This window comes from Leptonychotes weddellii, chromosome 4 (assembly GCF_054177405.1).
Source record: "Leptonychotes weddellii isolate Sample4059 chromosome 4, ASM5417740v2, whole genome shotgun sequence".
Lineage (NCBI taxonomy): Eukaryota > Metazoa > Chordata > Mammalia > Carnivora > Phocidae > Leptonychotes > Leptonychotes weddellii.
In genome coordinates, this window is record NC_138372.1 from 121,290,681 (window position 1) to 121,304,619 (window position 13,939).

A 13,939-nucleotide genomic window follows, 5' to 3' on the forward strand; every position below is an offset into this window, starting at 1 on the left:
TCCTGGGATGGAGCCCCACATCGGGCTCCCTGCTCTGCGGGGAGTCTGGTTCTCTCTCTCCCACTCCCCCTGCTTGTGTTCCCTCTCTCACTGTGTCTCTCTGTCAAATAAATAAATAAAATCTTTAAAAAAAAGAAAAAGGTCTCACCCTCGTGACCTAATCACCTCCCAAAGTTCCCACCTATGAATACCATTACATCTGGGAATTAGGATTTTAACGTATGAATTTGGGGAGGAACAAACATTCAGACCATGGCATTTAGTATATGTACATGGGCCATTCATTATCTGGCTTCTAACACTTTCTCTATTGTCTTCTTTTCTTATACTCCACTGAGCACTCTTTATACTGATTGTGTATGGAACTTTTTTCTGGTCTGATCCTTAGATATTCTTTTTCTTGCTACCATGAATTTCTCTTTTCTTTGCTTCAAAATTTCACTTATTCATGTTACATATCCATCACAAGTATTGCCTTCTACCGAAAACCCTCTGATAACTCCTCACATACCACTATCCACAGCATGAATTAAGGTCCTGCTGTGTCTCCCCATAAACCCTGTAATAATTTGTATTATAATTATGGATTTACTTATCTGAATGTCCCAATACATTGAATTCCAGATAGTAAGATAATGCTTTAATAACGGTAACCCTGGTGCCTAGTAAACCCATGGCATACCTTAGGTGTTCAGTAAATATTTGTTGAATGAATGAATGAATGGTCAACTCGAAATCTTAATCATTCACTTTTTTTAAAAATCTATCAAAGATACGCAGTTTCCCAAAAAGATTGGGGACTCAGTGATGTAGGACAGGAAAGAATGTTAGGGTTCAAAGCCGATGGCCAAGAATTCTTTAGATGTCTTTGGTGCAAAAAGGTGATTTTATTAAAGCACGGGGACAGGACCCGTAGGCAGAAAGAGCTGCACCAGGGTCATGAGAAATGGCCCATTATATACTTTCAAGTTGGGAGGGGGTTAGGGATAGCCTAAGTCTCTAAGGAATTTTGGAGGCAAGGTTTCCAGCACCTTGAGGGGTCTAGCTATTGTTGGGAAAAGGTCACTTATTACTGTCTAATAAAACCTGAGTCATGAGACTCTTCAGATGTATATCAGTGGGCCATATGCTTGGAGGATGATTGCCAACATGTATCTTGGGGCATAGAGATAAAGGAAGTTTCCAAAAGAATTTTTATATGTTAAAATAGGCTTACAGGATCTTAGGGGTGGGCTTGGGGGGCGGGCTAGGATTGCCTTTTGCCCTTAGCAAAGTGTCAACAGCTGAGTTCCTAGAGGAATGTCTTTCTGCCTGTTTCAAGGACTTGTCAATGGGCTGTAGTAGTAAGGAAATTTAATAATTTTTCTTCTGCCTTTGTTTCCCACTTCATTAGGATCTTAGACTTTGTAAAGATTTAATAAAGGAAATTGTTACTGATACATCAGTGCTTAAATTCCTCAAAGTAAAACCATTAACCCAAGGACTTTTTTTTTTTCCACTTGGACTTGCAAGCTAGTCATTAATACCCACCGTCCCCACTGTATCAAATGCTGTCAGTGCTCCTGTCATATCTCCCTCAGCACTCATCATTATGTATAGACTGATAGAATCATGCTGTTACCTGTAATTATCTACCTTAGGGCAGGCCAGGAGTGTCCAAGAGTTAATGTATCTGGGTGTGGCTTTCAACTATGATAGATGGGGGTTGGAAGATAAGTACTTCAAGTTTCTCACCCATTATTGGGATAACTCTGAGTCATGCTCTGTAGTCTCACGGAACTCCCCCGAAGGACTGATAGTAGTAGTCCCCCCAGAGTAATCTGTATAGTAATGCACCACTAGTGGCCTCCTTCCATGCCTCTATTCTCAGTTTCCACTCCACTTCTGAGTTTCCTGGGACTACCTCCCAGAGAAACAGTTTGCATTCAAATTCTCTTCTCAGGTTCTGATTCTAAGGGAACTCAACCTAAAACAATTTCAACAATGTATATAGTCTCTTAATAATCCAGTGCTCCTTGCAGAGCCATCACTGTAAAAGTACCAAGGCATGGCACATTATGTGTCACTCTTCCTAGATCCTAATGTAAACATATAGGAAAGAACATGACTTTGAAGAGAAAAATAATTTATATGAGAATGGCCAATGGATAAAGGGAAGGTAATATAGTGCCATTTGTTTTCCATTAATGATGCTGTGGAATTTATGGGCAGATGGCCTGTAACAGGTGTGACTATAATTTGAGGAGACTGCTTCCTCAGCTACTCAGAAAACTGCTATTATTTTGGAAGCACAGCTTCAGGACTTTTATTTCTTTACTTGCAGTCTTTCCTTTTACCTTAATATCTGTTTCTCTAAATCATTGACCAGCAGTCAACAGATCTATTCTCTCCCTACCACCCCATCACAGAGACACGTGTGTGCTTCCCCTGAGACACAGACACTTTTGTGTGCATCAGTGCTTGAAAAGACAAGCTCATGGTGCATGTGTGCAATGGATATTACATATTAAGGGTCTCTGTGAAATATATTTGTTAAGTTTCTATGTTTATTTTATGAAAAATTAAGTTTAGTCAAATTAATAATTTACTAAAGATCTAGATGAAGACTGAAGAAAGGAAGTAAATTTTAAACAAAAAGATAGAAAACTTACTTTTTTTTGCCTTTTGTGTTGTAATGGACAAAGGATAATGGCTTTTTTTGGCTTGGCTTGGCTTGAAGGCCCAAAATGCAACCTGTACTCTTGTCATAGTATGTTCACTTGTGAGTATTCAAATTTATAAACTGTGGATTTCCCTTAAGTTATTATACTGTTTAGGAGACGTAGGTTTGGACATTTACTTAAAATTTTAAAATTGAGATTTATAAATATAGACAATGTCCCTTTCTCTTGCTGTCTCCATTTCAGTTTCTTGACTTTCTGGAAGGCCTGGTTTTCCCAGAAGAGCAGTTTCTGGTAGAAGTCTGAAGGCGTGATCACGAAAAAAAAATCAAATATAGCCAATGAATTAAGGACAAGAAGGTTTCCAGTCAGGTAGGAACACTTAATCTCACACATTCAACCACCTTAAATAAAGTGTGCTGATGGCTGGATATAACTACTTGGAAAAAGATAGCTATATAACCTACAAGGAAGCTGTTTGCAATTCCCTTGGCGGTTGTGGTGTTTATCAGCGAGTACCTTGGAGGAAAATGAATACAATAACAATATGATGTTTTTTTCCATTTTTAGCTCTTTGTTGCCTAGTACATGTAGTGATCTTGGTGACTGGCTTAATCCTAGGAGGTTAGACATGTGGAGCAGCAGATTAATCTTTTTGTTACTTTCTCCTAACACAAATCATTTTCTAGGTTATCTTCATGATCTTCTAGTTGCTTATTAAAATTAATAGCCATGATGACATCAAGTTGTCTTTTAAGTGAGGAGTAGCTCCAGTCAGTGTCGTGAAGAAATCAGCTTGATTCTTGTTGGGGCACATCTATTTTTGGTCTTGGCAAAAAGTGAGTGCACACAGAGAGTTAAAAGGGAGGAAAATGGGGCATGGGAAAGCGGACCTTATTTACCTATGCATGTCAAAATCCCACCAACAATTTTATTTTTCATTAGCAAAATTTGAGATAAAAACTTAAGGCAAAAAGAATAAAGATGTCTCATTATTTGGTAAGACAAAAGGCAGTAGTGACATCAAAATCAGGGCCTATCCATTTCATTTGCAGTTATATACTCAGTATTTAGCATACCACTCGATCCCTATTCAGTACTCAATATAAGACTCCTGGGGAATGACTTATGGATGAATGAATGAAAGAAGTTAACAAATGGCATGATCTCATCCTTTTTGATAATTGTATAATATTCCTTTGTGTGTGCGCACCACATCTTTCTTATTCATTTGTCTAGTCATGGGTACTTAGATTGCTTCCATAATTGGTTATTGGAAAAAACGATGCAGTAAACATAGGATGCACATCTTTTCAAATTAGTGTTTTTGTTTTCTTTGGGTAAATACCCAGTAGTGGAATTATTGGATCATATGGTATTTGTATTTTTAATTTTTGGGGGAAACTCCATACTGTTTTCCACAGTGGCTGTACCAATTTACATTTCCACCAACAGTGCACAAGGGTTCATTTTTCTCCACATCCTCACCGACACTTAGGATTTCTTGTCTTTGATTTTAGCTATTTTGACAGGTGTAAGGTGATAGCTCATTGTGGTTTTGATTTACACTTCCCTGATGATTATGATTGTTGAACATCTTTTCATGTGTTAGTTGGCTATCTGTATGTCTTCTTTGAAAAAATGTCTATTTAGTCCTCTGCCCATTTTTTTATTGGATTGTTGTTTTTTTGGTATTGAGTTGTATAATTTCTTTATATATTTTGGATATTAACCCCTTGTTGGATATATCATTTGCAAATATCTTCTCCCATTCAGTAGGTTGCCTATTTGTTTTGGTGATGGTTTCCTTTGCTGTGCAAAAGCTTTTTATTTTGATGTAGTTCCAATAGTTTATTTTTGCTTTTGTTCCCTTGCCTTAGGAGACATATCTAGAAAACTGTTGCTGCAGCTGTCAGAGAAATTACTGCTTGTGTTCTCTTCTAGGATTCTTAGGGTTTCAGGTCTCACATTTAGGTCTATAATCCATTTTGAGTTTATATTTGTATATGGTATGAGACAGTGGTCCAGTTTCATTCTTTTACGTGTAGCTGTCCAATTCCCAGCACCATTTATTGAAGAGACAGTCTTTTTCCCATTGCATATTCTTGCTTTCTTTGTCAAAGATTAATTGACCAAATAAGTGTGGGTTTATTTCTGGGCTCTCTGTTCTGTTCCACTGACCTATATGTCTGTTTTTGTGCTAGTACCATACTGTTTTGATTATTACAGCTTTGTAGAGAATCTATCTAGTTTTAATCATTTACATATCATCCCCTTACATTTAGGCATAGTACCTACATTAGCCATACTATTAAATGACTCACATACGGATAGAAAATCCCCTGATAAACTTCTGTGCCATATTATTTGTAAAACATGATTTTTGGAGCATTTTTATAATGACAACGTAAGGGCAATTTCAGAATCATTAAATTCTAAAGTTATTTATACTTTTCCACAGGTATAGCCATAGTACTGCATCAGCTATTTCTCTGTAATCTGCTGTTGCTATCTTTTGCATTCCCAAGGGACAACCAAAGCAGTTTAATTAAAGAAAGAAATGTAGGGCGCCTGGGTGGCTGAGTTGGTTAAGCGACTGCCTTCAGCTCAGGTCATGATCCTAGAGTCCCTGGATCGAGTCCCGCATCGGGCTCCCTGCTCAGCAAGGAACCTGCTTCTCCCTCTGACCCTCCCCCCTCTCATGTGCTCTCTCTCTCTCGTTCTCTCGGTCTCAAATAAATAAATAAATAAATAAATAAAAAGAAAGAAAGAAATGTAAATTTTTGCATAATGCAGCTTCCATAAAACCAAGCACACACACACATACAAGTCTGTGTCTCTCTGTTTCTCTGTCTCTCTCTCTCTCAGATATGAAGATGAAGTAACAATCTAAAATAGCACCCTGGATCTCACTGCAAAATAAGAGGAAATCCATTCATATTTGATTATTTTGTTCTTTTATTAATGTCTGATATTCCAGTATACTTATTAATAAAAACTAAGTTGCTAGATGGGGAAATAGCTTCGTAACATTTTTGTCTTTGTATTTATCAATAATGTATGGGATTACCTCCACCACTCCATCCTTTTTCTGAATTCTCTTGGGGCAGGAGGTTGTAGTTATCAGTTGTTTTTAAATTTCCTAGGCAGCCACAGGACTAGTTATCACTTAAATAAAGACAGCAAATTGTCCCAAAGTAGGAGTCCTCTTTATGGAAAATAAAGTCTTCATATGAAGAGGGAAAACTTCCATAGTTGAATGATTTCAACTTTAAAAGATTAAAGAGTAAATATATATGTGTGTCAAAACGGACTCCCTTCTCTATAATTAATGACTAGGGGTTATCTTTGGTATGTAGGGGATTTTAACTTTAAAAATACTATTATATATACTTAATACACACAAAAAATATATTCAAATATATTAGGTTATGAGATATAATAATAAAATAAACTATAAACACACAACTAAAACTAAGAACTAGAATCTAAACTGCTGAATCATTGTGCTCTACTCTGATCATACCTTCCTGCTTTCATCAAAGAAATAACTAACCTTGGTTTTATGTTCAACATTCTCTTAATTTTTATGTATTTTTTTAAACTATATATGTGATTTTGCTTATTATTGACTTTTATAAAATTGATTTCATATACTTTTTAAAGATTTTATTTATTTATTTGACAAAGAGACACAGCGAAAGAGGGAACACAAGCAGGGGGAGTGGGGGAGGGAGAAGCAGGCTCCCCGCAGAGCAGCGAGCCCGATGCGGGGCTCCATCCCAGGACCCCAAGATCATGACCTGAGCCAAAGGCAGACGCTTAACGACTGAGCCACCCAGGCACCCCTGATTTCATATTTTATGTAGTCTTCTGTGCTTGCTTTTTTTCACTCAACATTATGTTTCTAAGGTTCATCCATGTTGTGTTAGTGTTCATTAATTTTTACTACTATATAATATTTCACTGTAAATATAAGAAAATGTGTTTATTACTCTGTTGATGATATTTGGGTTGTTGTGGACATATTTTGAACAGCACTGACATGAACACTTATTTTAATGTTTCCTGGTACACATGTGCAAGATGTGTTTTAACCATATATAACAAAAAGCAGAACTACCGAATTCAGGTAATCCTCTTGGATTAGCATAGTTAATCCTCCTCCTAGACTAGTATAGTTAAAAGTTTATAATGGTAGTCTGCTTCTCAGTCTATTTGTGCTGGTATCTCTTACTAACACCATAAACTTCTGCCAGTTGTATCATTTTCCATTTGAGGTTTTTGGGTTTTTTCCTAATGCTGTTTTTGTTTTCTTTTTTTTTTTTTTAACTCTATCAAATGTCTTTGAATCTGGTAAAGTCTTCTTTGTATTAAAATAAAATCAACAGGATTCATAAGAATGAAAATAGGTTCTTGAGAAATTTATAACTTCCTACCTGCATTCAAATTGGAGTAAATCAGCCTGAAATTCATAAACAAAACAACAAAACAAAAAACTGTAAGGAACATTCACACTCAGGAACTCAAAATGGTTGCACATGTTTATCCTGTAAGAGGTCTATAATGAAAGAGAAGGATAAAGACTGCATGTCCAAACCAAAATGCAACCTTGAAAATCACATTTCGGGTCAGGCCATATAACAGTGAGGCAATTCAGTGAATAAATTAAAACAGTTCTTGTTTTCAACAATTTCCTAAGTCAACATTGGGAATAATGAAAAACTTATCTTTAACTCCAAGAAATCTGGGCAGTTATTAGTTAAAGCAAATGTGTTGTCCTACTGTTCTACACCTGGCTAAAAATAGTAGTAAGACTTAAGAACACCTGTGGACACTGAACAGACTCTCTAAATATAGCTTTTTCTTTCTCTAAAAGCTTTTAGAAATATGCTATCTTTTGTGAAAACTTGGCCTTTGTAAAGGGCACATGGACACTAAGTTCAGTGACTTTTAGGCCTAAAAAAGCTCTGAAGTATTTTCTTAGTTTGGGAACCCATACTTTGAAGGCATGAAAACTGAGGCCCAAGAAACTCTATTTTGCCCAGCATCAAATGGTAAAACAAGTAATAATGATGGCACTCAAACCTCTGTCTCCTAAAGCCATTGAACATGGATGGCATGGAGTAGCTTGTAATACCTGCTTATTTTCATTGCCCTCAACAACACATTCCTTCTATGCCTTACCCTTCTTGCTTCTTTAAGAGGGATGATAACTAACTGCAAAATTTAGCTATTACTAAATTTTAAAATTTTTGCTGTTTTATAACTTATTTTGAACTGCTGTTTTTCTGTTAAAAATATGTAAGGACATTTTCTTTCTTTCTTGAAATGCCTCTGCCTGCATTTACGATTTTTTACTGTTGAATTATTGAATAGTAATAAGTACAGAAACACATTCTAGTAGAGGAGGTAAGTGTTAGGGCAACATGGTGAAGAGTACAGTTGACATGACTTAAAGGGAGATGGAGAGAGAAGGAAGAGAACAAAAATGTGAGTTGTTTGGAAAAAATTAATGGCAAGTTCATGTTTGGCTACTGGCTATACTTAATACAATATAGCCTGACTTAATTTAAATTCCAGATTAACTTCTCTTGTTTGCATTGCCATAGACTAGGGAGTAAACAAAACAAGATATTTTGTGTTCCACCATTTTGTATTAATTTCCTAAAGATTTCTACTTTTTTTTAAATAAAAACAAAAAGACTTGTCTTTGAATTATTTCCCTGCTTTCTTGCACTTTAATAAGCTGATAAATGGAATTTAGCTGAATATTTATGATTAACCCTGTCCCATAATTTTAAAAGCACTAGGGATTGTGTGTATGTGCATAAACACACATAAACACATTTCCTATCAACTGCTATGCTGACTTTGCAAACAATGAAATAAAGTTTTCAGTCAAAAAATTATTATTGTCATCTAGATATGATAGTAGGGCCAGGCATTGGTAAGTTTAAAAGCCATCCTAGGTGATTTATACGTGCAGCGGGATTGAAGGTCTTGCTTCAGCTGAAGCACTTAGATGGGAGTATAAGTAAGCATGGCTCTAATTTCATATCTGAGATCTGTTTTTTTTTAATTTGAGTATAGTTGATAATACAGTGTTACATTAGTTTCAGGTGTACAACATTGTGATTCAGTATCTGTACACATTATGCTGTACTCACCACAAATGTAGCTACCATCTGTCACCATACAAAGCTATTACAATATCATTGATTATATTCCCTATGCTGTGCGTTTTGTTCCTGTGACTTACTCATTCTATAGCTGGAAGCCTATATCTCCCACTCCCCTTTGCCCATTTTGCCCACCCACCCCCACAACCATCAGTTTGTTCTCTGTATTTATAGGTCTGATTCTGCTTTTTGTTTGCTTATTTGTTTTGTTTTTCAGATTCCACATATGAGTGAAATCATATGGTATTTGTCTTCTGAGACCTGTTTTATTTAGAGTTCTTTGGCAAATGCTTTTATGTATTTTTATACTCCTTAGTTATGCTATAAAAATCCCAAAAGTCGGTGTGAATTAATGAAGCGATATGCAAAAACGAAAGCCTAGAAGATAGGATAAGCATGCGGTCTTCTAATTATCACTCAAATAAGTTTGGTTGACACAGACATTATGGAAATTAAATAAAGACATTAATAATTCATAGTGCTGAAATAAAAATCTTCTGGTTATGTCAGTACAAAAGAAATCCTAATTTGTACCACAAAGGTAATGAACTCAAAAAATGTTATTTGTTAAATATTTATTTAGTACCCTGCACTGTACTTATAACCCTTTTCTGAAATTTGGAGGACAAACAAGAAAAATACAAACTCTCCACCCTCAAGTAGTTTATACTTTGGTCAATGAAATATCTCTATTTTGAGATCTTTTAATTTCTCAGTTTATTGGAACTTCATCATATAAGTTGTTTTTCTATTTATTAAAATCAATGTTTACCACTTAAATGTTTCTTAAATGTTCATAGTAATGAAATTGTGTCATAATGATAATTTCCAATACTGATAATAGAGTTGATAATAGAGATGCTCGATATTGATAGCAAAGCGATTTTGACAATCTACAAAATGTCCTGAGGTTTTTCAGAATAACAACTTGTCTCCTAGACAAAAAGGCACTTATTTGTCTTTTCACCTTATAAAAAGCTTCTTATTAATAGTGATTTTACCACATTTTAAAATTCATATTTTAATATAGTTGCTTTGTAATTATCTCATTTTAAAACTTATTTATATAGCTACTATATTTTATGGAAATATTCATATATATTTCTCAATGGCTAGAATAATACATTTTTAATTTCTTAAAGTATTTATTTAATTTATGTTGCCATTCTTCAGCATTCCTTTTTCTCTCTGGAGCCTATCCTACTGACTTCAAAAAGCCTGAAAAATCTGAAAATCCCATATAAAGTGATGTATGGGAAATCTTAAAATATAATGATGGTGGAGAAAGAGAGTATTAAACATTGTGCTGAAGAAACATTGAATAAAGAGATTAATCAGTAATTCTAATATTCGGACCTACAATAAACATGAAAAACATTATAATACTGAACAATGACATTTTCTTTTTTCTCATTTTTTTAAAAAGATTTTATTTATTTGAGACAGAGAGAGCACAGGTGGGGGGCAGGGGCAGAGGGAAAGGGAGAAGCTGATTCCCTGCTGAGCAGGGAGCCTGACAGGGGGCTCAATCCCAGAACCCCGGGATCAGAACCTGAGCCGGAGGCAGATACTTAACCAACCGAGCCACCGAGGTGCCCCTTATTTTCAATAAAGGGGGACATTAAATATTACATAGAAAACTCGTATCTGCAAAGCAGATCATTGGCAATGATAATACATATGTTAAAATATGTGAAAACATAATCATAGCAACTGTTTTTCTTTTTGGCTGAAAAGAGGCATATTGGAGTGCTTAAGCACTATTTCAACTGGAATAGATATTTAGACATTATGCAGAAAATACTTGATTGCAGAAGAGCAGATATTAGCATGTGTGTGAATGTGTGTTTTCAATTAATGCATTTTCATTCACTGAGAAAAGAAAAGAATGCCAGATTTACCTTAAATGTGACATTGTGAAATGTTAAAGTGCCTTTTATTAGACTTTTTTCTGCTGCTTTTCCTTTAGCATTCACCAAAAAATGCCATCTTATCATTCATCCAAGTTAGAGATCTAGAAGCAACCCCAGGATTCTCACTGAAGGGCGCTCTACCTTCATGTTCCCCACTTGATAGGTCACAAATTCCTGGCCCTCCTATACCAGACAGCTCTCTCCAATGTATGCCTGCACTTTCACTCTGTAGGCCCAACATCTCTGCCTCAGCCTCCTACTGAAGTTACTTCTAGTTCATTGTGAGCAGGATCATTTTTAAACCTTCCTCAGTCCTAGGCAACTGCGCTTTTGGAAGCTTTACATGACATCTTATCAGATGTATTAAAAATGGATCCATATCACATAGTCAATGTAATTTATAGATAACTCTATGAGAGTTGAGCAACGTAGCAGCTGATGAGTTATACAACTCTTAGTGTTTGAAAAAATTACTTAAACAAGTTTTTATCTCAGTTTTGCAGATTTTTTTTTCATATTTTGAAACCATTTTTTTTTAGGTGTTAATTTAGTAAGTTGTTCTCAAACTCCTAGTCCCTGGTGAGTGTGCTTTTACTGTCAGAGGCTGAACAGCCCTGACTGAGGTATCTAAAGATGGGGACCATCACCTGGATGAGTAGACCAGATCTGTGGGAGTTGGAATGCAACATATTTCTAGAACAAATACAGAAATCAAGGAGGAAAGAGATGGTGGTGTCAGTTATGTTGTATATCAGATGATAATATTAAAAAGCTAGGTACTGTAGGAATGTCAATAAAATATCACCGTATAATGTCTTAAAACAGTATGTGAACTTCTTACATACTTAAAAAGAAATATTGCTGACAAACAATCAAAAGAAAATGAAGTTTAGTATGCTCCAAAACAAATGTTGGAAAATGGCAGCTGGTTTTATAAGTGGTTAAATCACCTACTAGTTTCATGACTTAATGTTTCCAAATTCTTATTATTTCATCTTTAAAAGTGAGATAATGAGAATACCTATTTGATAGAATTGTTGAGAAATTTAAATTATATAATTCTCATAAACTGTTTAGTGTGGAATCTGGCATATAGTCAATATTTTGTTATTATTGATAAAGCACTCTTAAACAATAACTGTTTCATTATTCTTATGGTTATTGTTACAACTTGGAGCAGACCAGACACTACTACTGAGCTTGATTTGAGCATTCATTATTATTTTAAAGATGGAAAAGTTAATAATGAATTATTTTGAAATGTGTCAGTGTTCTAACATCCTTTCAAAAGCTAAATATTTACCTGATATAGAAAAAAATAGTCTTAGTTCAATGAGAAGGTATAGATTTTAAAAGCATCTGTCCTCCTTAGACTAATACAGACCCAGAAAAGAAGATAAAACAAAGGATTTAGAAAGTATTATATAACAAAGAACAGCACCAGCCCCAGGCTTTTAATGCTTTTGTAATTTTGATGTGAATAACCCCAGGCTCCCATTCTAACATCAGTACTACCACAGACTGTGTTAAGACATGTTCAAGTCAATTAACCTCTCTCTGCTTTAGTTTCTTCATCTGTAAAGTGCAAGTAATATTACTTATCACTTGCCAGCCAGCAGTACTTCTTCAGCTAACTGTCTCAGCAGGGATGTTGCAAAGATTAGCTAATAAATGATTTATAAACCCCTTGAAATATTAAATAAGTGATGTAAAAAGCTCTAATAAGAGAAGGACAGAACAAATCATTCCATGCATTAATTTGCTACTTAATCATATATAGTTTATTAAAAAAAACAAAAAACAAAAAACACCCTAGAAAGAGGTAGCCCTCAGTACAGTGAAAATAGGATAGATTACTAGGAATTCTAGAGTGCTTTTTGTTGCTGTTATTTAAAAAAAAAATCCTGTTATAATTACAAATATATAGAAGAAAAAGTATATTAGAGGAAATGATTATAGGTTACCTCCCTAAATTGATGAAAAGTCTTCAAGAAAGGAAAAGAACTGAATAAAAATAAGGAAACACACTTTCTCAGACTACCTTTAGTATTAACAATGGTATAATCTTGACAAATTTACTTAACCAATAAGGAGTTTGAGTAAGATAATTGAAAACCAATCTACAAAATGCTTTTTATAGATGTGCAAACAACATAAAAAATCCTCTGCCAACCTCTGTAAAGGACTAAAAAATTAAAGACCCAAATCTCAAGGAAAATGTAAGAGAAGAACAACAGGAAAATAGTTCTTGCACAGTGCCAAATTAAATGAACACTCTAATAAAGTTATTCATTATATCTGGAGATGGGAAGAGGGTGTGGTTTATAAATTCGGCTTGAGAGATGAGTAGGATTTTGTTGTCATTGGGACAGAAGGGCATTCTAGGATGAGAAAACAGCATTAGAAAACCAGTTGAATACAACATATATTGCAAATGTTAGCTATGAATGATCCTTAGTATGCATGAGAGGGATAGTTTAGGGAAAGATACTAGTAAAGTAAGTTGGTTTCAAATTCTAGAAGGCCATGCAAAAAAAATTGAACTATGTTTGGTGGGTTTCCAGGAGCCACTGAAGATTTTTAAGTGCTTTATGTTTTATAAAGTTAATTCTGGTGATAGTGTAAAGGGTAAGTTGGAGAACAATACATTTAGTTAAGTAAGTAGTTAGCATGTAACTGCAGTAGTCAAGAAAGAGATGATGAAACCAGTGACCAGAGGAAAAATGGAAATGAATATAAAATGGACATTGACACTTCTCTGAAGAAGACATACAAATGGCTAACAGACACATGAAAAAATGTTCATCATTAGCCATCAGGGAAACCCAAATCAAAACCATATTGAGATACCACCTTACACCAGTTAGAATGGCAAAAATGGACAGGGAAAGAAACAACAAATGGAGAGGTTGTGGAGAAAGGGGAACCCTCTTACACTGTTGGTGGGAATGCAAGTTGGTACAGCCACTTTGGAAAACAGTGTGGAGGTTCCTCAAAAATTTAAAAATAGAGCTACCCTATGACCCAGCAATTGCACTCCTGGGTATTTACCCCAAAGACACAGATGTAGTGAAAAGAAGGGCCACATGCACCCCAATGTTCATAGCAGCAATGTCTGCAATAGCCAAACTGTGGAAAGAGCCGAGATGCCCTTCAACAGATGAATGGATAAAGAAGATGTGGT

General features: G+C 35.2%; 1 protein-coding gene and 1 long non-coding RNA gene across 3 annotated transcripts in view; one reads left to right on the top strand and one right to left on the bottom strand.

Moving 5' to 3' along the window:
- PKIA (cAMP-dependent protein kinase inhibitor alpha) overlaps positions 1-13,939 on the top strand; it is a 96,373-nt gene that overhangs the window by 63,168 nt on the left and 19,266 nt on the right. Inside the window, exon 2 of one of the 2 annotated variants that reach the window (XM_031026823.2) lies at positions 2,907-3,032. The exons of the other annotated variant lie outside the window; for it this stretch is intronic. The gene's annotated coding sequence lies outside the window, so the exon portion shown is untranslated. The remainder of the gene's footprint in view (positions 1-2,906; positions 3,033-13,939) is intronic. 2 annotated transcript variants of the gene reach the window in all.
- Positions 1-13,939, bottom strand: part of LOC115940543 (uncharacterized) — a 90,462-nt gene that overhangs the window by 16,946 nt on the left and 59,577 nt on the right. The gene's annotated exons all lie outside the window — the stretch shown is intronic.